Source organism: Asterias rubens, chromosome 22 (genome assembly GCF_902459465.1).
Source record: "Asterias rubens chromosome 22, eAstRub1.3, whole genome shotgun sequence".
In the NCBI taxonomy this organism is placed as follows: domain Eukaryota; kingdom Metazoa; phylum Echinodermata; class Asteroidea; order Forcipulatida; family Asteriidae; genus Asterias; species Asterias rubens.
The window spans coordinates 2,921,390-2,944,642 of record NC_047083.1 but is presented as its reverse complement, the minus strand read 5'-3'; the positions used below and the strand labels follow the sequence as shown (position 1 = coordinate 2,944,642).

At 37.2% G+C, this 23,253-nt stretch overlaps 1 protein-coding gene across 4 annotated transcripts in view; it reads left to right on the top strand.

Annotated features, from left to right (window-relative positions):
- The first annotated feature begins 14,133 nt into the window (after nucleotides 1-14,133).
- Nucleotides 14,134-23,253, top strand: part of LOC117305111 — a 31,255-nt gene continuing 22,135 nt past the window's right edge. For 2 of the 4 annotated variants that reach the window (XM_033789861.1, XM_033789859.1), the window contains exon 1: nucleotides 14,135-14,305. The gene's annotated coding sequence lies outside the window, so the exon portion shown is untranslated. Of the gene's footprint in view, nucleotides 14,306-23,253 lie in introns of all 4 variants that reach the window. The other 2 variants (XM_033789860.1, XM_033789862.1) reach the window with 2 other exon arrangements.

Here is a 23,253-nt window from a genome sequence, read left to right as displayed (position 1 = left end):
CTCTAGGGTGTTAATATTAGTATCTTGTTAATTTCAACGCGGATTAAATGGAAATGGAAGGAATGCATTCATTAAGATTTTCGTAAACTGATACTTCTGTGCATTGTAGACTTCAGGGCGCTCAAGTTGTTAAGCTGGGTTCAGTCAATTATATTGCCAATCAACGCAATTTATAAAGTGTTGCCAAATTTAGCCGATTTCCAAATAGATGAAAAAGCAGGTTGGGTGGATGTGCTTATAACAGGTCAAACTTGTTTAAAATCTAGTTGGCGTTAGTTCTAGAAGGGGATTAAGGTCTCACCATCACTCACATTTCTTATTATTACGCAACCGTTTGTAATGGCTCCCTCTGTCACCCAAATAGTATTCGCCAACCCGTTACACCTCCCTCTCATAATGACAAACATGGCGGGTATGATAAATTTGTAAACATGAAATTGTGCAAACCTATGGGGTACAAGTCAACAGCCATACATTGTCACTGAATTGGAGATCGCCATCATTTTGTGACATTTCGTAAATTCAGTTGTATTATTAGGCCCTCAAAACGGTCGCCAACCATTTTTGGTTTGGAAAATACCTTTGACACGGAGTCATGGTGACAGTATTGACACATATATCAATACGATAAATCAAAATACAGGGTAAATGTAATATGTATCCCCCTCTTTGTTGATCGAAAACAACTTCACACGTTTTTGTTATTTTTGATAAACATGACTTACTAGGTAAAAACAATATGGCTCAAACTGTGCCTTTCATCTTAGATTTTCTCACATTTTGTTTTCATAACAAGAATTGTCCATAAACCACGGTCTGATGGGACGACCATTTAACACTGTTCACAAAATACCTTTGAATCTATTACAAAACCAATGCATTTTGGTTTTGCCCCTAGCGCTAACCTACATTTCATTTCTGAAATCACAAATTGACATTGTCAAGTACATGACATTTTTACCTTTATAGTGGTCGACAGTTTTCATACATTTTCGTCTGCCATTTAACCTCAAATGCTTTGTAATTAACTCCGTTTAATTTAAAAAGCTGTGTAAATTGGGGGTGGTGGGGTGGTTGATGAATGCCTATGGGGGATTTTCTGATAAACCGGCCCCCAGTAGACGCCTGTGATGGTTGGAACGAGGGTATCAAATTGCAACACTTCACGCCCGAATCGCCCGGAGGTAAGACCATTTCGAGACCCATGAAACAGCTACGGTTTGCCCGGAGTAATGGGGAGACAAGCCACTCTCCGAACTGGGCCACATTTTTCTTAGCAAAAAGTATAGCTACTCGAGGGCTACACATCAAACGGGAGACATAAAACCAGTCTACTGGTTTGCAATTAAGTGTGTTAGGGTGAGAAGGAAAACAAAATTTAGTAAAATGGAGTTTCGACCAGAGCGGAGTCTTTCCCGAGAACGTCTCTGTTTGGGTCGGAACGTCAGGGCCCAATTTCATAAAGCCTGTAAGCAGAAACATTTGCTTAGCGTGAAATGTCTTCCTTGATAAAAACAGGATTACCAACCAAATTTCCATGTGATTTTCAGCATAAGCAAGCAACAGCTGAATACCAGTAACAAGCAATGTGCAACAAACGGAAATTTGTGTTGGTAACCATGTTTTTATCAAGGCTGAAATTTCATGCTATGCAAATTGTTTTGCTTACAGGCTTTATGAAATTGGGCCTTGCAAGCCAGTTACACTCTTGATTATTTTGGTTGGGAAGTTGCTTGCAACAGCTAATTTTATTGTTCATAATACTTGGAGATTCAAGCTCCATTAAAGGCACCGGACACTGTTGGTTATTGTCAAAGACTGGCCTTCACAGTTGGCGTATCTCAACATATGCATAAAATAACAAACCTGTGAAAATTTAAGCTCAATCGGTCATGGAACTTGCGAGATAATAATGAAAGAAAAAAACACCCTTGTCACACGAACGTTTAGATGGTTGATTTCGAGACCTCAAGTTCTAAATCTGAGGTATCGAAATCAAATTCGTTGAAAATTACTTCTTTCTCGAAAACTATGGCACTTCAGAGGGAGCCGTTTCTCACAATGTTTTACACTATCAACCTCTCCCTATTACTTGTTGCCAAGTAAGGTTTTATTCTTATAATTATTTTGAGTAATTACCAGTAGTGTCCACTGCCTTTAAAATAGCCCGATCCAAATCCCATTCACTGTTTAGATCCCGATCTATATCTATTTTGATAGCTGATCCGGTAAAATCAGAAATAATATCTAGTCTAGTCGAGAATGAAGTTAAGTGGGACGTAAAGGTGGAAGACAAGCTGTAGTTTACATGTTGCTATAATGTCGGCCCTCCGCCCCAATTCACTTTCCCCTGCTGATTGACACCCCCTGTAGGACATTTGGAATGATCCAACTTAGGATGTCAATTATATCAGAGTGTACGGTGTGGTTAAAGGTACTGTACACATTTTTGTTTTATTGTATTGGTCAATTATTGTGTTGACCAGTAATCTCCCAACAATCACATTAAATAACAAATCTGAGAATTTGTTGATTAAATTTGTCATCGACGTTGCAAGAGAATAATAAAAGAAAAACCACCCTTGTTTTACAAATTGTTTTGCTTTCAGATGCCTATTGAAAGGGTTTCAGGCCTGAAGTCTTTAACATTTGAGTGAGAAATTGTATTACCTCTTTCTCAAAACTACGTTATACCTCCGAGGGAGCCGTTCTCACAATGTGTTATACTGTCAACAGCTCTCAATTACTCGTTACCAAGTAAGTTTTTATGCTGACAATTATTTTGGGTAATTACCAATAGTGTCCACAGTGCCTTTAAGACAATCCAAAGTATGTGATGACAGCTGCTCTCACTGCATGGTCTTAAAACAAACATATACAAAAATATATAAACTATTTATTTTATCCTTCAGTCCTTACATCAACTATTAATGCAGTCATGTCACACTGTCAACAGGTCAGGACTTGGGTTTCGCACTCACTCCCCCCCCCCTCAATTTAAACCCCCTCCCCCGCCCAAGGCGTTCAATTTCAATAACCCCCTCGCCAAAATCCCCATTCAAATTGGCAGCAGAGATTTACTGCACTGCGTCAGGAACTGTCTCATTTACTATAGCTTTGAAACAGAGCCGTTTTTTTAACCTTCCTAGTCAAATCCGCGTGCAAAAATTTACATGCGGGATCTACTGGGCGCGATGGCTGATTGGTTTACGGGTAAATAACTGTGTTTGAGGGGTACATTTCTTGTTAAAAAAAAATTGGTCTAAACAGATCAATAGATGTTCCCATAGAAGACACTTGCACACACTAAATATTGAAACATTCTGAAATTTTACACCTTGGTTTTAAGAATTTAAAAAAAATGATTTAAAGACAGTGGACACTATTGGTAATTGTCAAAGACCAGTCTTCTCACTTGGTGTATCTCAACATATGCATAAAATAACAAACCTGTGAAAATTTGAGCTCAATTGGTTGTCGAAGTTGCGATATAATAAAGAAAGAAAAGACACCCTTGTCACACGAAGTTGTTCGAGACCTCATCTAAATCTGAAGTCTCGTGGAAAATTGCTTCTTTCTCGAAGACTACGTCACTTCAGAGGGAGCAGTTTCTCACGGTGCTGTATACTACCAAGCTCTCCCCATTACTCGTAATCAAGAAAAGGTTTAATGCTAATAATTAGTGTGAGTAATTACCAATAGTGTCCACTGCCTTTAAGTTTGTGTGCCCACAGTATGATTTTGTTGAATGGGTCCATATAGACTAATCAGCACTGCCATTCAACACAATGTTTGTCAACTTCTGAATTTACCCACCAAGAAATCACTACAATATAGGAAAGAGTGATATTTAAGGGTAGTTCAAAACAAAATCATCGAATTGATCCACACATTTTGTAATTATTACAGACAAGCATGAAGCTGAGGGTGAGGGTTTATACACTTTGGTCTGGGCCCTATCTTTTAAAACCTTGACCAGTTTCCGCTAAGCAGAAAAGGGTTACAGTACCAACAACAGCAAGAACCCCCCCCCCCCCCACCCCCCCAGCATCAGGGTTGTGTTTATGTGCAATGTCTACTTAATCAAACCGAGAACTTCAACAAAAGGGAATAGGGTTAATTGGTACCGATAACTTTCTGGCTTTGATTTCCGTGTATAAAACCAATTGTGACGTCGCTAAAAAAAAAACGACTAAGTCCAGATTGGTGATCGGTTTGAAATAAAAATGTCATCGAAGATAAACCAAAAAAAAGACAGAAAAAAAAATCTTCTTCTTTTGTTCTTCTAATTAATGTCTACTTTTGTCTACTAATGTTATTTTGTTGTTCGTGTTCTTTGTTCTTCTTCGTTTTGTTTTGAGTTCGCTTGCAGTAAAGAGGGGGTTCCTCATTTGTCCTGTTTATAGCATAGTGAATAGACAATACATTTTAGGATGATTTTTTATTTCTAATGCAGATCAAACAAAATTCCGAAGGTCATACAGACAGTTCCGGTCGTCTTGGCCTCGGCGATTTTGTTTACACCGACTTACACCTTTACGGTCATACATAATTAATATCAACCCCTACATTCGATTACAGAGTTCGTGTAATCAAACCCCAGTCCATCTGATTACTTCTGTCCCACTCAGTCAAAAAAAGAAAGAAAGAAAACAAAAAATGTCTCAGCTCAATTTAAAAGTCAACATAAAACCCACCTGGGATACGGAGATGGTTTCTTCGGTTTTTTTTTTTCTATCTATAAATTTCGTTTCTTTAAACAGTGGGGAAATTACCACGCTATCAAAGGTGATATTTTGGTCATTGGAAAGTGGGGGGTTTTATCCCCTTCGAATCCCCTCTACGCCAGGCTGTATAATTGCTGTTTAAGAAGGCAATACACACCCCGTAATAGGAGACTTGAAGCCGGTTTAGACTCCGTGGAATTTATGCCGTGTCAAGGCTTGCTGGGTCCTGCCGTGGGAGTCAAACCCTCTGAGAGTTGACTGGAGAAGCGGTGATTTATAAGCCGGGGTGCCGGAGTCGGCGTTTCCACTGAAGCAAATCCCGGTCAATAGAATTGCCGGTGCACTTTTCAGCTCCTTGTTTTAGCAACAATTATACCCAAAGAAGCATTGGTGGAATTGTAATCGCTAAGTTAACACCAATTACTTCCTCTTTCATATTCGTGGTGAGAAAAAAAAATTACTTCTTAAAGGTGTTCCTGGCGTGTTCCTGACGTTTTATATGTAAACTATAAAACATGATCTGAACTTCATTTGTAAAAAAAAAAAAAGAATAAGTTACAACAATTATACGGATGAATGAAAAGGCAGAATTGTAATCGCTTAGTTAACGTCCAATTGATTCCTTTTTCTTATTCGGGGGAAAATGCTTCCATCTGCGAAAAAGAAGGGGGGAAAGAAGAAAAGAAAAAAAAACATGTCCGTGATCTAAAGTTCATCCCTTTTAAAATAAGTTAGAGAGATAATTAGGAGACCTTTCGAAAATGCAAAAAGTTGACCTATGCTTGGTCAACACCAATTTCTTCCCCTTCATATTCTGGAGTATAAATGCCTACTAACAGGTGATGCTGCACTTTTTTACATAAACATGTCCATGATCTGAACTTGATTTGTTTCAAAATAAGTTACAACGATTATAAAGAGACATTTAGAAATATATAAGTCGAGTCCTAAGGGGGTCCGAAGATTGTTAGGAAAAGTTTGGTGAAATCGACAGCTGCTCTTTTACAGTTTGTGTTAATGTTGGCTTGCAGGAGTGGCCCCCAAGGTCGGGTTCATTTGTGTGATCCACTCATTCTTGCAATTATATAGAATGTGGGAACTATAAGTTTGTAACTCTACGTTAAAATTGTGTAAAATGCCACGATGTTATTTTATATTTCTTAGAGTGCTTCCTTTAGTCAGGCTACAAAGAGTATCAAATAATAGCATTTTACACCACGTTAATTTTCTCGAGAGGATCTGTCTTTTGGAAAATGAGTGCATCGCACTGAAGAAGACCTTGCAGTTTGTCTTGTAGTGCTATTGCATCAACATTTACATTATGTCAGTCGAAAATAGTTATACTTATGGACGATTTAGCAATCTGAACCAGCCGTTATGAACAAAGCGGAAAATGGAACCAACATTATATGTAACAAAGCATGTACTTATACAAATTGTGTGCATATCCAGTTTTTGTGGCGAGATAATGTCTTGTTGTCATTGCCATACCTCCAATCAACCTCATCGCGTCTAAAAACCACTAACAAAAACATGATTTCATAAACACAATTTAGACTTTCTAATTTTGTGAAAACCTTAGATGGGTGTACGTTCGTCCACACAATGTCTTGAGATTATACGTTGTATGAACATCTTGAAAGGGTTTTGGTACCTTTTGTAGATCGACATTTGTGCCATGTCTACTCAATGTGAATAAAGATGTAACATAACTGTTATACCTGCAGAAATGTCAGTTGCATTAGTCGTCGAGGAAAACATGCCACGTTTTTTTTCTCCCAAACTTGACGACTAATGGAGCTGAAACTACCCGGTAAATTGTATAGCATACATCTTCAACCACAGCGAGTAGGATTCAGGTCATGGCCAAAAACTTGAACTATCAAAAGGAACCAACACCCCGAAGCAATTGCACAACATCGGTAAACAGTATTGTCCAAGGCCCACACTTTGTGTACATGTATCACAACTTAAATAACAAACCTGTGAAAATTTCGGCTCAATCGGTCATCGGAGTCGGGAGAAAATAACGGGAAAACCCAACCTTGTATCCGCACGTTTCGCCGTGTCATGACATTGTGTTTAGAATAAATCCAATATTCTCGATTTCGAAAATTGATCATATTATTGTTTTAATGTTTTCTCAAAAAGTAAAGCATTTCATGGAATAATATTTCAAGGGAAGTCTTTCACCATGACCTTCTGTAAACCCTGTACATTATTTGTAAATCTGTGAACTTTTAATTATTGTTCTATTCAGAAAGTGTCCAATGGCTTTAAGGCCAGACGCCCACACTTAGCATGTAAAGGATTCTAACACTTTCTGTATGCATAATTATTGCCATATTTTTTAACTCAATTTTAACTCCAATGATGATCAATAAATCAAGCTTTAAAGGCACTGGACACTCTTGGTATATACTCAAAATAATTATAAGCATGGAAACTTACTTGGTTACGAGCAACCGAGAGTTGTAAAGGTACAAAACATTGTGAGAAACTGCTTCCTCTGAAGTGATTTTTCTTTTTTTTTTGAAAGTGGTAATTTCTCACTAAAATAATAAAATATTCAGCTGAAGCCATTTTATTATGCATCTGAAAGCACACAAAATAAATTTAACAAGGGTGTTTTTACTTTTCATTGTTCTCATGCAAATTCGATGACCAATTGAGCCAAAATTGTCCCAGGTGTGTAATTATTTCATGCATATGTTGGGATACACACCAAGTGAGAATACTGGTATTTGACAATGTATTACCAAACGGGTCCAGTGTCTTTAACAAAACTCGATTACTAGTCGGACGCGTTATGGCGTGTCAGATCCCATTCCATTCACGGTCCATATAACGTTGATGTATTTTCACCCCAACGTTTTACAAATTAATGCTAATTACGTGTTGAACAAATAATTTGGCAATGACTTTAAAAAGTGTATACTTTGTATGGCACGTAAAATAAAACCAATGACTATAGTAGTCAGGCATGTTATCGTATAATATTATATATAATTTATATTAAATGTTCAAAGGACGCGGGTCTCGACGTTTTTTTTTTTGTTTTTTTTTAATTATGAGACCAATATTATAAGGTGATATGAATTAGTCCTGGTTCATACTTCCTACGAATGCGAAGCCATCTTTGACGTCACGGAGCTGTTTTCGCAGCAAATGGTTACCTGGAGTTGGGCACAAGTCAACTGATGTTAATATTGTTCGTTGCAAACTGTGTGTGACGTCAAAACTCGTTTCGCAAATTTGCAGGAAGTATAGACCGGGCTTGACTGGGCAGCCACTACCAATGGCGTCAATTTAACACCCCGCAGTTTGTGCAGTGTAGGCTCATACAATTCTTGGGCTACATTTAAGCCATGGTTCTTGGAGAAATAAAAAAGACAATTTCTTCCGCAATGGTTATACCATGTACGGGCTATCATTTAGGCCAAGACGGGGGGGGCTACATGCCCGTGGCTAAATTTGGATACCAACGTTCTAGGGTAATACTTTAGGCTCGGGCCACACTAAAATCGCGTTTGACAAGCTTTCCACTGTCATTATCTTCAAACCCTGTAAGTTAAATGTAAATCTGTGGACATTTTGAAAAAGTACCCGAATCCTTTAAGCTATCAAACCGGGTAGGAATGAAAATGTCGTCGAACACGGTCAAACTATTATTTTTGAAAATCAAATTGAAAATCAAAATGGTGTGCCAGCCTGGAATTACCTATGGCTGTGACCAAATGTCGCATTATTTCCAAAGAGTAAAATGGGGGGGGGGGGCGTGGCGTTTTACCAATTCTTTACGTCGTTTTTGTCTGAGAGATGAACTTGTTTCATTACCTAGGCGGGGGCGGGGGGGGGGGGGTGGCTGGTCAGATATGGGTGAGGGTTAACAATTGCGAAATGCAATTAGCTGTTGTTTTTCCAGGGGTGTGAAAAACGCATGCGTGTGTCATTACATCTGCAAACGCTTCAGTTGTTGTGACGTCATGGGTTGGGGAATTAGAACATTCCCACCAAAGCCACCAGTGCGTGGTATGTACATGAGCTAGGTTTTAAACACAATCCACGAAGGTGATGTACCTTAAAATTAACCATTAAATACAAACTACTCAATCTGTAGATGATCCCACTACATTCCTTGCTTTTGTTTAGAGGTATAAAAACAAAAAGGTAAAAAAAACGTTGTTTCCCTCATTCTTTGGCCAAACAAATATTGCAGCTAATTAACAATGGTGATACATCTTTAAAGACTTAATAATTAAATACAATTACTTAGTCTTTAGATGCTCCCATTACATTCCTTGATTTTTCTATCGAGATATAAAACCAGAGGGAGAGAACTGGTTGTCTCTTTCACATGGACCATTATTATCGAGCACTTCTTGATTTGATAAATCGCCAAACAAATACTGCAGCTAATTAACAAAGGTGATATAGGACAACTTTAATTGTGATCAGGAAGACATTTGATTGGCCTCTCTCCCGGCTCGTAGAGCTTGGGTGTGATATTTGCCTAGGACGAGGAATTGATGTTCCCCGATGGACCAAACACTTATTTGCTCAAGTGATGATCTACCCATAGAAAGAAGGAGGGGGGAATTATGCTGATCGCGTATCTACGTCTTGTTGGGTTTTTAGGTAATAGTTTAACATTCTTTACTGTTTTGATTGTTCAAAGTTACTTTTGTTTTGTTTTTAATAATGCAATCGTTTGTTTATTTTGTTTTGCAATCTTAAAAAAAAAGTGTTTTTGTTGTTCTCTTGATGACGAGGTTGTTGTTGCTGTTGTTATGAGAATTGCTGTTTTGTTCAACATTATTACTAATGCTAAGATCGATCAAAATGACTTGGTTTAAGAAACAATATTGGAATTTGTTTTTCAATATTCAAAAGGGGTTGTCGTGGTTGGTGCCATTGCTGCTGCTTTTGCTGTTGTCGTTCATGTTTTTTGTTACGTTAATTGGATTAGTATTTATGTTGTTTTAAGGTGAAGTTTGTGGTATAAAACCATTTGCAAATATCTGCTTTGTTTTGGTGTTGGTTCTTAAAAGAACCATTGGCTGATAGTTTCCAAGTATGCCCTGATTCAGCGATGTTCAATAATAATAATAACATGCATTTATATAGCGCTTAATACAAGGTTTCTAGGCGCTGAACAGGAAGTGTAAGATAACAAAAAAAAGTTACAAATAAAAGTGGGATGAAATGGCAGAAAATGAATAGCACTAGATGGATTTAAATAAGTGTGTTTTTAGATCGGTTTTAAACGAGTCTAGAGGCACGGATGTGAATGGGAAGATTGTTCCAAAGAGTGGGAGTGGCGATTGAGTGGCGACATATCATTACCGCCAACCTCAGCTAAATACTTCAAATCGTATGTCTTTGTATTCACTTCGTGGGCTGTATTTCCCCGTATTCATGTTGCAATTCTGAATTCCCATGTACTTATTTATACTATCATCACCATCATTACGTTTTAAACTCAACTCCGAAGGCGTAAGCTGAGATATCTTGCGTCACTTTCCCAAGCCTCAACACTGCCATAACCCCTTGAAGACACCTTATTTTCTGAGTAGCAAGCATTCTCACGCGAGAAAGCAATTTGAGATTGACTTCCTTTGGCTTAAGAGATAGGCCTAGACTTGACTTGAAAATGATGACTTGGACTTAAGGCGTAGTTTCAGCTCGTTGATGGGGCGCCTTGGGGAGGAGAGAATGAATTTCTGCTGAAACGAAAAAGGGATAACCTACAGATCTAGTAAATTGTTTTCTTTAAATTGACGGGTGAAACGCAACAAATCGTATTCTATTTTGGGCCAATATTCATACTTGTCAATTAGCTTTTATCCTATAAATTTATTGCAATTTTTGTTGCTTCTGATGTGCGGCTGTTCGAATTGTTTGCACTATTTGCAGTTGATTTTTATGTTGTATTGATGTTGACACTGCTACTACTGATGTGGCTGTTGCTGCTGATGTTTTCGTTGTCGTCGTCGTCATTTTCGTCGTCATTTTTGTCATCTTTTTGTCATCTTTATCATCGTCGTCGTCGTTGTCAATGTTTTTGTCTTCGTCGTTGTTGCCGTTGTTATTGTCGTTGTCGTTGTCGTTGTCGTTGTTATTGATGTCGTCGCCGTCATAATTGGTGTCGGCACCGTCATCATCGTTTTCGCTGTCTTTGTTTTTGTTGTCGTTGTCGCCGTCGTCTTTGCCGCTGCCGTTGTCTTTGTTTTTGTCGTTGTCGTTATTGTTGTTGTCATTTTGCTATCATCGTTTACGTCGTCGTCGTCACTGTCGTTGGTGTTGTCGTCGTCGGTGTTGTCGTTGTCATTGCCGCTGTCAATGCCGTTGTCGTTGTCGTTGTCGTCGTCGTTGTCGTTGTCGTTGTCGTCGTCGGTGTTGTCGTTGTCGTTGCTCTTGCTGTCGTTGTCGTCTACAGTGTTGATGTCATCGTCGTTGTTCTTTTTGGATTGAACAATATATGAATTTCCTCGAAAACTTGGCTGTACGTTTCCTTTACAAAATCTGCGCTTAAATGTAGCTCAGTATTCCTATGATTGCAATGTGCCCTCCTGCAATGCTAAGCTATGTCTTTTGCAATGCCCCAACGCCTCAGCATAAAGGTTCTCATTTCTATTCATTGCTAACATGAAACATCGCATGTGTCAATGTTTCACCAGTCGTTAGACTAAAAAGGCGGCACATAGTAGCTCAGTATTTCTATGATTGCAATGTGCCCTCCTGCAATGTTAAGCTATGTCTTTTGCAATTCCCCAACGCCTCAGCATAAAGGTTCTCATTTCTATTCATTGCTAACATGAAACATCGCATGTGTCAATGTTTCACCAGTCGTTAGACTAAAAAGGCGGCACAAGTATGTGAGATGGATGTGCAACCTTTTCCTTTTGACGCAAATATTATGAGTCGTAAACCCATGTGTCTTGACAATCGAGTTTGATATTGAAACAGACGAATGTTGCGTTAAATCTTCTTCGATGAAAGCTTAATAAAGGTTCTCCATAACAAAATTGTTTCTTCTACATTTCGCTGGGTGGTCTGGTCTGTCCGCGATGTTTGTCCCCTATGACACTACTTTTTAATCGACTTTAAATTACCAACATGTTATCCTTGTGCAATATGCAGTGAATAATGCCTTTGAAGTTAATATAACCCCAAGACATTGTACATCACTGGGTTTAAAGGGACGGTACACTATTGGTGATTGTCAAAGACCAGTGTTCTCACTTAATGTATCTCAACATATGGATAAAATAACAAACATGTGAAAAATTGAACTCAATTGGTCATCCGAGTTGGGAGAAAATGATGAAAGAAAAAACACCCTTGTTAGACGAATTTGTGTGCTTTCAGATAGGAATAAAAGACTTCTAGCTAGAAGTCTTTTATTATTTTAGTGAGAAATCACCTCTTTCTCAAAAACTACGTTATTTCAGAGGGAGTCGTTTCTCACAATGTTTTATACTATCATCAGCTCTCCAATGCTAGGTACCAAGTAAGTTTTTAAGTTAATATTTGTTTTGAGTAATTACCAAATGTGTACCTTCCCTTTAACATGTATGTATAAAAAACTGAATCATTTTGTAGTCAAATCTATCACATTAGCTAAATAAATGACGAAGATAACAAAATACAGGTGTTGTATATCCACATTATCTTTCCAAGATAAACATCAATCCATTTTACAACATTAAACTACAAATAAAATTCATATCAACTTATTGCAAAACATAATATACCCATCAATTTAACATCTAAAAGCAATTGTTTTAAAATTATCAGAAAATCTGCCGTCCGCACATTCCTTCATTAACAATCGTTTAATAAGTGCATTGGATACAATGTAAAAATTGCAGCTGGACTTTGCGCATTGTATTTCGGAAGCGCTACGTGTACTCTGAAGGATCGGTGGATTTATTGTATCATTGGGAAAATATGATAATTTGATATAATGTAAAAATTGCAGCTGAACTTCTCGCATTGTATTTCGGAAGCACTACGTGTACTCTGAAACATCGGTGGATTCATTGTATCATTTGGAAAATACTATAGTTTGACTGACTTGAGAGCTATATTGGAGGCTGTACGGGATTGTAGAAGCTTTAAAGACTCTGGACACTATTGGTAATTGTCAAAGACCAGGCTTCTCACTTGGTGTATCTCAACATGCATAAACAAACCCGTGAAAATTTGAGCTTGATTGGTCGTCGGAGTTGCGAGATAACTATGAAACAAAAAACACCCTTGTCACACAGAGTTGTGTGCTTTTAAATGGTTGATTTCGAGACCTCAAATTCTAAATCTGAGGTCTCGAAATTAAATTCGTGGATAATTACTTCTTTCTCGAAAACTACATCACTTCAGAGGGAGCCGTTTCTCACAATGTTTTATACTATCAACCTCTCCCCATTACTCGTAATCAAGAAGGTTTTATGCTGATAATTATTTTGAGTAATTTCCACTAGTGTCCACTGCCTTTAATCAAACATCAAGTCAAATCAATCCATAATGTTCAGTTTATATTTCTCTTCTTAAAATAAAACATAATCATTTTACGGAAATATAATAACAGCGTTTTCATCTGGTCTTCATCAGGTTTAGCCTGAATAGTGTATTTTGCCTAAACTAAACATTCTGAGAAATATGGGTCGCGGTGCATGTACCCACAACGATCAATCCTCGACGTTTCGATCGGTGTTTTCATCAGGTCTTCAGATTTATACAATGGAGTTTATCTGACTATATATTTCTGAGATTTATACAATGTAGTTTATCTGACTATACATTCTGAAATGTGGGTTGCAGGGCATGTACCCACAACGATCAATCTTTGACGTTTCAATCGGTGTTTTCATCTGGTCTACAGATTTATACAATGAAGTTCATCTAACTAAAAACATCACGAAATGTGGGTCGCAGTGCATGTACCTACAAGGCTTAATCTTATACCTGTCTCGTCTTGTTAATTTATTATACAGTATAATAAATAGACTCGAACCACCAGTCAAAGAGAGCATCAGGATTGCCTTTCAGAATGCGATTGGTCTGCGCACATGTGTCCACGTACGATCAAGGAGAGAAAGTTGTCGCTTCCCACATGCACGTGGTAATTTTAAACCCATCTGCCATCGTGATTGTTGTTTCCACACGCCCACAATAGGCTAATATTTCACCCTCGACGTGCATTGGTCAAGCACAGTCTGTTACCCGTAAAAAGTGCTCATGTTTTATTCATGAGTTGACGCGCACACTTTGCGATTGGTCGAGTACAAGCCATTACCACCGCGCGCGGCGCTCATGTTTTATTCATGAATTGACGCACATCGCAATTTGGACGTATGAAATTACGAGGGATTGTAGGCGGCCGTAGCGGGTATAAAAGTTGTTACCCCTTGACAAATTTCCTCAGAGTGTGATAATTTTAAGACGACGGAATCGGTTTTGTTTAAAGGAAGAGGACGAAAAGTTGCGTTGAAACTTGAAGCCATCTCGTGTGACGAAGAAGAAGACCTGAGGCTTGTCTTGATTGTGTTCTGACGTAAGAAGATTCTTCATCAAAGGTAATGGATTTTGTTATGGTACAGTAAGGTTTGCGTTAACACAATGTAATGACAACATTTTATGTCGAGATGGGGTAGTCTAGTTCTGTAAAGAATCGTAGGTTTCAACTCGACGGTTCGATCAGTATGCTTTGATCTTCTTCTGAACATTTGCATTTCTTTTTTATTTTTGTTGTAGCTAAATATAATTTTTTTTTTTTTTTTAACTTTAAGGTCATGTATTTAAATTTCATGTCTGAAGTGATAAAGAGGGTGTTACATGTTCGCTTCAATTTCATAACTCACAATTCTTCGTTTAATTAATGTATCTTGCTGCCAAACAAATTTCGAGACCAATATTGAGCAATAAACTCCAATGAGATGTCAGGAAGTAAAACATTTGCAAAAGCAATTGTAGGAAGTCGAGCAAATTGCATTAACGACTCTTTAGTTCTAAACTCATAAATTATCTCCATATGGTTCACAGTGATCGTAGACAATTTGAAGTGATACAAATAATTTCGGTTGTTTCAAAAAATTGTTAGTAATACCAACCATCGTATGTTTTTATCTCATTTCTTATAACTTTGATTTGTTATAATTTTACCTCTGTTTTCTGGATTACTTTCCAGACATTTCCGCTCATCATTGTTGCTATATTTTTAGGAAGGAACTATGAGTAAATAAGAAATTTGCAAGTACAAAAATCATGTGAATTTTTTTTTTTTATGAGTGTTGACTGGTTACCATTTTCCCCTCTTTTCACATACTTTTTGCCGATAAATTGTAAAGTTATGAAAAACATAACTTGGCAGTGTTTTCCCACAGCGCCTCAATGCCAACCCAGTTAATGGTGAACAAGTCCGTGCTGATTTTAGATTTTCTTTTATTGACAATTGAAAAAGCTAAAAAGCTAATTTTGTTATCCTGTTCGCGACTCCATGCCTTCCAGGTTAATTCTCGCGCTCAAAAGTAATTCCTTTCTTGAGTGTTCTAAAAGTGTATACTAGAAAATCAAATTATTTTTGTCGAAAGTAAAGTCTATTGATTCCCATAAAAAAAAACGGAAAACACGGGGGAAATAATTTATAGACCTGCTGTAGCTATTCTGTGTCACTGCGTCAACGCATTTTTATTTATTTTTTATTTATTTTGTCTTGAGGAGGAATTTTATTTAAACTCCTCAATATACAAAACGACAAAAACTATAGTTTCACCGCACTGCTTACTACTATAGAATATGATTTGAATTTATTTTTTAAACCGGACTAAAAAATATATTGTAAGAAGTTTGTACCATATACTTCAATTGATCTATGAACAATGTCAACAGTTATACGAAGACATTCTTTAAAATAGAATATCGAAATTGTTTTAGAAGAAAAAAGCGATATTAAAATGTAAATTCGTAAAATTTGTCTAAGTATACCGCTCTTCGTTTGTTCATCTCATTTGTTATATTAATTTAATTTCCATAACTGTTTTATTGAGATTTTAACACTTCCGATTATGGCATGCTCTTCATCTGTTTTTTTTCTAACTAATAGATGAACACAAATATTTCGAATCTTTTTGTTCTGTTTCAATCGATGTCAAATTTTAAACCCCCCCCCAAAAAAAAAATAAAAAATAAAAATACCACCATTGTCCTGTATTGAGTTTACTGGCAGGACACTGACATCGTGGCCTTCGTCCCTTGGTACAGACTGAGCACTGTGGGCGTTGCGGCTTTGTAGAAAGTACTTTCTTTGTTATGTTAAATTTCCTTTACATTTCTATTGAAGCTGATAATTCATTCAGCTTGGAATTGAAAGAAAGGGCACGCGACAGTCACACTTTTGTGTTTACCTAACCCTGAAAAAGGTTGACCCTTCCGTCTGGATTACAAAACGAACGGATGCGATTAAGCTGTGGAACCATTGCAGACTGCATTACGGGTAAATAACTGTGTTTGGGGGGGGGGGGGGCACAATTCTTGTTCTTATGGTCTGAACCGATAAATAGATGTTCCGTGGACTTACAGACTAAAGATTGAAGCTGACAATTTACACATTGGCTCACTTCTAATAGGCTAATACAAAGGTAAGTTTTGCCACACATGGCAATATTTCTTTGTGCACATTAAATGGGTCAAAACAGACTAATCTACCATCCGATACTATTTTGTCAACCTCCGAGTTTACCCACCCTGAATTCACTAAAGATTATAAAAGAGTGATGCCTAAAGGCACTGGACACTATTGGTCTTTGTCAAAGACCAGTCATCTCACTTGGTTTCTCAACATATACATAAAATAACAAGCCTGTGAAATTTGAATTCGGTTGGTCGTCGATGTTGCGAGAGAATAGTGGAAGAAGAAACGTCCTTGTTGCACAAGTTGTGTGCTTTCAAATGCTTGATTTCGAGACCTCAAAATCTAATTCTGAGGTCTCAAAACAAACTATTTTGAGTAATTACCAAATGTTCAGCGCATTTCATGGTATTATAATTTTAACAATAAGCGGACTTGATCCACACACTTTGTAGTTATTAAACAAACTATGAAGCTGGTCATTACTCCCGCGCCCATTCGGCTGGTCTTAGGGGTAAAAAAGAACAGATATTTAATAATGCTTACTTGTCAAGGTCAGGTTTAAAATGTTAGCAGGTGCGGTTATTGTTGTGAACATTATTTGGTGCGGATCGTTTGATTAGTAGAAGTAAATTAACCGCGGTTTAATTTCTGGAAATAATGTTTTGATAGGAACGGGGATTAGGGACATCCTAATAAACCAGATCCTAAGTGAGGGCACAAAGGAGTTCAAATGTCACTGGGAACTTGTAAAACAAATAATTACATTTTTTTTTTTTTTTTTCAACTATTCTGGAGGTTTAGTCATTGGAGTATGGTCATGACACTTTTGTGGTCCGTGGGAAGATGTCTTTAGTATAATTGCTGCTCTTCACCCAGGGGTATTACATGGACACTTGGGAGGGTAGAGGTTAATATTGTTTATGAAAAGACGACTGGGGCGCCACGGCAGCACAGGGCTGTTTTGTGGCCCGTAGACCTTGGATGTATTTCACAAAGAGAAGACTTTTCTCAAGTTAGTACGAGTTACTCGTCCTAACTTTGGGCTTAGCTTAAGTTTTTAATAACTCCTAAATGGTCTTGGGACTAGTCCTAAGTTGGGACTATCTGTGTTTTAAACGGACCCAACCGTGTCACTCATGTAAAGCGCATTTGATGAGCGCTATAATAGAAGTTGTTTGTGGGACGATTTTGTCAAGCTTACTAATATTTTAAGAGAGAGATTAAATATAAATATGGTGTTATTGCATCTAGCGATAAGATATCAGCTTATATAATCTTTGCGAACATGATGCCCATGTTTGGATCAAATGGTAGATGGAAATTGGTTGTGCAAACACTGATTCGACAAAAACATGTAATTGTAAGACGTTGTTATCGTTAAGAACGTGGCCCCCCATTTTAATAGGTTTGTCAAACATTTGTTCTATACGGTTTTATTTCTCAACAAGATAAAATGTCTTGTCCATTTGCAAGATTTGTTTCCCCTACCCCTCTGCGCGTGTACATTCCATTACCAAACCCATCGCCTCGCAATAAGATCTTAAAGTGTTTTGTCATCTTGTGGCACCCTCCTCCCGCTGGCGATTCTGTGTATAACAAACGCCAGAAGTACAAGCTTACATTTCTCTGCTCTTCTTATTTTGTAACTGTCCCCCATCAAATAGAGACTCACATTACATACATAAAAACTGAAGTGAAAAAGGACGAGCTAGGCACGAAAAGAGTGTAGTGTAAAGTGGTCCACCCGACGGCAACGGTTGAGACAAGCCGTGGACTCGCTTCGTGCGCCCCGGGCGCCTACTCAGTTCCAGCCCCCACCACAAACAAAAACTTCGAGTTTGTTGAATCAATAAAGCATTCGTTTCTGGTTTAAAAAGAGGCTCAAAAGACGCATTTTTTTTAAGTAGGTGGTAATGGACCGTATTCTTAGTGTATAGGTAGGGGTCTACATAAATTCTCAAGTATTAGGTGGGTTTCCTTTAGGGATATAAAATGATATTCAGTATAATGGAAGTGTTGTTCGAACATGAATCATGTTTTATCAAGTAGGCTTTTTTCACCATGAAGAATCGAATAATGTTTGTAAAAAACATAATCTCAAAATTTGATCTAATAAATATTCATATTTGTTTAAAACGGTGGGTGTGATGACGGTTCAATTAAAACGATTCTTGAGACAATATTAAGTTTAAGATTAGTTTATTTTTTATTTTTTAGAAATGCAAATATTACAAAAACGATATGGCATGATAGTTACTCTTGTTAGATATTTTTTTTTAATTATACAACATCAGTAACTGTTTTATACCGCGTTGAATCTTTACAGCTTCAAAACTTAGTTAATATCTCATCAAACAAACGTAACTATAGAACATGAAATAATATTTTTCATATCAATGTTTGTGTATAGCTTTATACTCCGTGAAATCAAACGACCTTATCACGGCTATTGCCTCAATAAATAGAAATGATTGACGTTTTTTAATAACTCGTGGATTTTTTAAATATTCAACCTTCACCCTTTCAAACGTCCTGATGTATTTATGTTTCCCCATCAAATCGAATGACCAAAAACCTTTAGTAGTGTGTAACTTACTACATCATGTGTGGGCAGTTTAGTCAACTTAGGATAAATCTAAAATGATTTGCTGTAAATGTGTCTGCAGGTCCCAATTTTGATGCAAAGTTGTTGGGCGAGAGAAAGGTAAACCATATCCGACCTTTAGAGCCATTTGGAACTCATGTATACCTAAAGGCATGGACACTTTGGTATTTACCCAAAATAATTATTATCATAAAACCTTTCTTGGTTACGAGTAATGGTAGTATACAAAATTGTGGGTAACAGCTTCCTCTGATTGACGTTGTTTTCGAGAAAGAAGTAATTTTCCACGAATTTGATTTCGAGACCTCAGATTTAGAATGTGAGGTCTCGAAATCAAGCATCTGAAATCACACAACTTCGTGTGACAAGGGTGTTTTTTCTGTCATTATTATCTCGCAGCTTCGAAGACCGATTGAGCTCAAATTTTCACAGGGTAGTTATTTTATGCATATGTTGAGATACACCAAGTGAGAAGACTGGTCTTTGACAATTACCAATAGTGTCCAATGTCTTTAATCCTGGGATATTGATGGGGATTCAGGTGGGAGAGGCTATGTCTTATGTACCTTCACTGGACAACTTTAATATTCTCACTTGGTGTATCCCAAAACAAATATGCCATATTTTGTTTAAATTTTCACTCCAATTTGTTTAATGTATAGTATTTGAATGTGTACTTTTTTTGAGCTAGGTGTGGGAGGGCACATCTTGTTTGATGAAAGTTTTTTTTTTTTACTTTTGCCCTTCCCTGGACGGCCTGTGCTTGTTATATTGTTTTGTTTTGTTTTGTTTTGTTTTTGCCCGAAGAATTAAAATAAATAAAATTGTAAATAAAGTATGCATAAAATAAACCTTTGGTCATCGAATTTGTTAGAGAATAATTAAACCAAAAACACCCTCGTGGCATTAGTTTCGTGTGCTTCCAGAAAAAGATGCCTAAAAAAAGGCTTCAACTGAAGTCTGTAATCAAAAACTACGTTACTTCAGAGGGAGCCGTTTTCACATCGTACTATCAACAGCTCTCCATTGCCCTTTATACCAAGTAAAGTTGTTATGCTAGCAATTATTTTGAGTAATTACCATTGCCTTTTAATACTATAGTTCATTCATATGTGTGTTTGTAACCCAACACTTTTCAGTGGGTACAAATTCATGTTTTATGCAATGTTTAAAAACAGTCAAAAACTCGAGAGTTATAATGTTTCATCCTCAATTCTGCGGGGAAATAAACTCATTTTGCCCCGGGCTGTCTCCTCTAAGTCCCGAAGACGTCTATTGTTATTTACAATCCATCTTATAAATAAAAAAAACATCCAAGACAATAATTTGCATTCTCTCAAAGCTTCCTCTTCGTCTTCAACTGAACTGAATAAAAATCAAGGTTAATCAAAATTAATACCCTGACTTTCAGATTAGGCCATTATAATTCCATAACCTTTCTGATGTAGTGCCGAGGCCTGAGAGAGGAGGAGTGGAAGGAGTGGGGTTGTCGAGGCCTTTCCTTGGAGGTAACCCAAGACCTTTTGACTCTTATTGATGGGGATATTACTGAACATGAGAACTCGTTGGTGTTTTTTTTCTTTCTTTTTCTTGAAGTGTAAACTTGGAAAGATGGAAATATTTATCTTTAAATGAGGTTTGACCGCAGTGGTTCTGATGTTTTTTTGTTTTTTTGTTTTGTTTGTTTGTTTGTTTGTTTGTTTGTTTGTGTGCTTGTTTGTTTGTTTGTTCGTTTGTTTGTTTGTTTGTTTGTTTGTTTGTTTGTTTGTTTGTTTGTTTGTTTGTTTGTTTGTTTGTTTGTTTGTTTGTTTGTTTGTTTGTTTGTTTGTTTGTTTGTTTGTTTGTTTGTTTGTTTGTTTGTTTGTTTGTTTGTTTGTTTGTTTGTTTGTTTGTTTGTTTGTTTGTTTGTTTGTTTGTTTGTTTGTTTGTTTGTTTGTTTGTTTGTTTGTTTGTTTGTTTGTTTGTTTGTTTGTTTGTTTGTTTGTTTGTTTGTTCGTTTTTTGTTTTTTTTTCGTAAAGAGGGAGCTATATCATACCATGTTACTCTATTAGTACCAAAGCCAAACTCGCCAACCTTAATCAAACCTTCCCCAACATCTAACATCAAACCAAAACCCTAACCAAGACCCAACTCAGCACAAAAATTGAATCAAGGAGTGAAGAAAAAGATGAAGTTAATATTTAATGTCCAATAAGGGGCTGGCCTTGAGTTCCCTTACCTTAACGCTCAGAAATACGAAAGTTCAAAATATCAAAACTAATATCGATTTTTCATGTTTACTTGGCTGTGCGGATAAAACTCAAATCTACCGTTTATGGAAGACTAAAGATTTAGAAATTGCCCATCGAGCCGTTTGGCTTTCGTAAAGCTATTGCCTCGAACAACGATCAGCATTTACCGCAAAACACATTATTGCAGAGGCAAATCCATATATCTCATCACGTCCATGCAATAAAATAGTTGGTGCAAAAAAAAAAAAGCTTCAGGAAAGAGCTTCTTCATTAATTGTTCAAACAAAGGAGTAAATATAAAACTAAATGTTTTGCCACCTAATAAAGTTCTGCCGTATCTTTCATCATTATCAGATCGTTATTCCCGTATTGTCCAGACTTCAAAATACAATTAATCGCGAAAGGGTAACCCTAAACTGACACACATTCCCCCTAAGTGGGGTGCAATATCTTGTTTCAAAGACTGTAGCAGCAGTTTTGCCTACAATACCAGTGATGTACCTTATCTTGATTCAAAGACAGTTAGCATACCAGTATCAACATTTTAGCTAACAAAACCAATGTTGTCATTACCTTGATTCAAAGACAGTAAGCATATACCAGTAGTAACAGTTTTGCCAACAATACCAATGTTGTACCTTATCTTGATTCAAAGACAGTAAGCATACCAGTAGCAGCAGTTTTGCCGCCATTACCAATGTTGTACCTTATATTGACTCAAAGACAGTAAGCATACCAGTAGCAGCAGTTTCGCCAACATTAACAATGTTGTACCTTATCTTGATTCAAAGACAGTAAGCATACCAGTAGCAGCAGTTTTGCCAACAAGACCAATGATGTACTTTATATTGATTCAAAGACAGTAAGCATACCAGTAGCAGCAGTGTTGCCAACATTACCAATGATGTACCTTATCTTGATTCAAAGACAGTAAGCATACCAGTAGCAGCAGTGTTGCCAACATTACAAATGTTGTACCTTATCTTGATTCAAAGACAGTAAGCATACCAGTAGCAGCAGTGTTGCCAACATTACCAATGTTGTACCTTATATTGATTCAAAGACAGTAAGCATACCAGTAGCAGCAGTGTTGCCAACATTACCAATGTTGTACCTTATATTGATTCAAAGACAGTAAGCATACCAGTAGCAACAGTTTTGCTAAAATTACCAATGTTAATACCGTAAGTTGATCCAAAGACAGTAGGCATATAGACCAGTAGCAACAGTTTTGCCAAGACTATAGTACAACTGTTGCACATTGATTCAAAGACTTATACATACCAGTAACAGTAGTTTCTGCAAACAGTATGTACATTATCTTGACTCAAGGAGGTTAAGCTAGCATCACCAGTTTCTAAATCGTTGTATTCTAGCCTTTTTAAGCTCGTCTTAAGAGTCATACTTATTCAACATCGTAAATCACAAAATAATGGACGACGCCCTAACATCCTAAAAAATAATCAACGCATGGGGCGCCGAGTTGTCGACAACTTTAATTCCGTATCCAGTGTCAGTCTGACTCGATCTACAGTGCAATTATTACAATAATTACCCCCCCCCCCACACACACACACACACACCCCCGGTTTCATAAATATACATGTACAACCTTTTGTCTGCCGAAAGGCTGTTGAGGTTTTTTCTAGTTCGCTACTTGTACCTTAGAATGATTTATACAAGTTTGAGATTTGTAATCAAAGAAATGAAAAATCCCTTTTCTAATCTTCTCGCTGTTTTTTTCTTCCTCTTTCATTTGGATGTAATTAGATCGTGTTTTTGATGCATACTGTAAGGAAGGATTTGAGATTGTAATTTGGAAGTATTTGTGACAAATGTGCCGCCTGAATTATTCAAATTAAGTTGATTAATGGGACACACTTTCTCTGAGTAGGGGGCGGGTGTGAATGTGAACGAGTGTGGCGTCTTGTGATTGTATAACAACTAATTCAGATTCCTGTCTGTGAAATGAACTGTCAATCTGAATGCACTGGACACCTTTGGTAATTATCCTAGAACATTAACTCTTACTAGGTGTATCCCAACGTAATATGCAT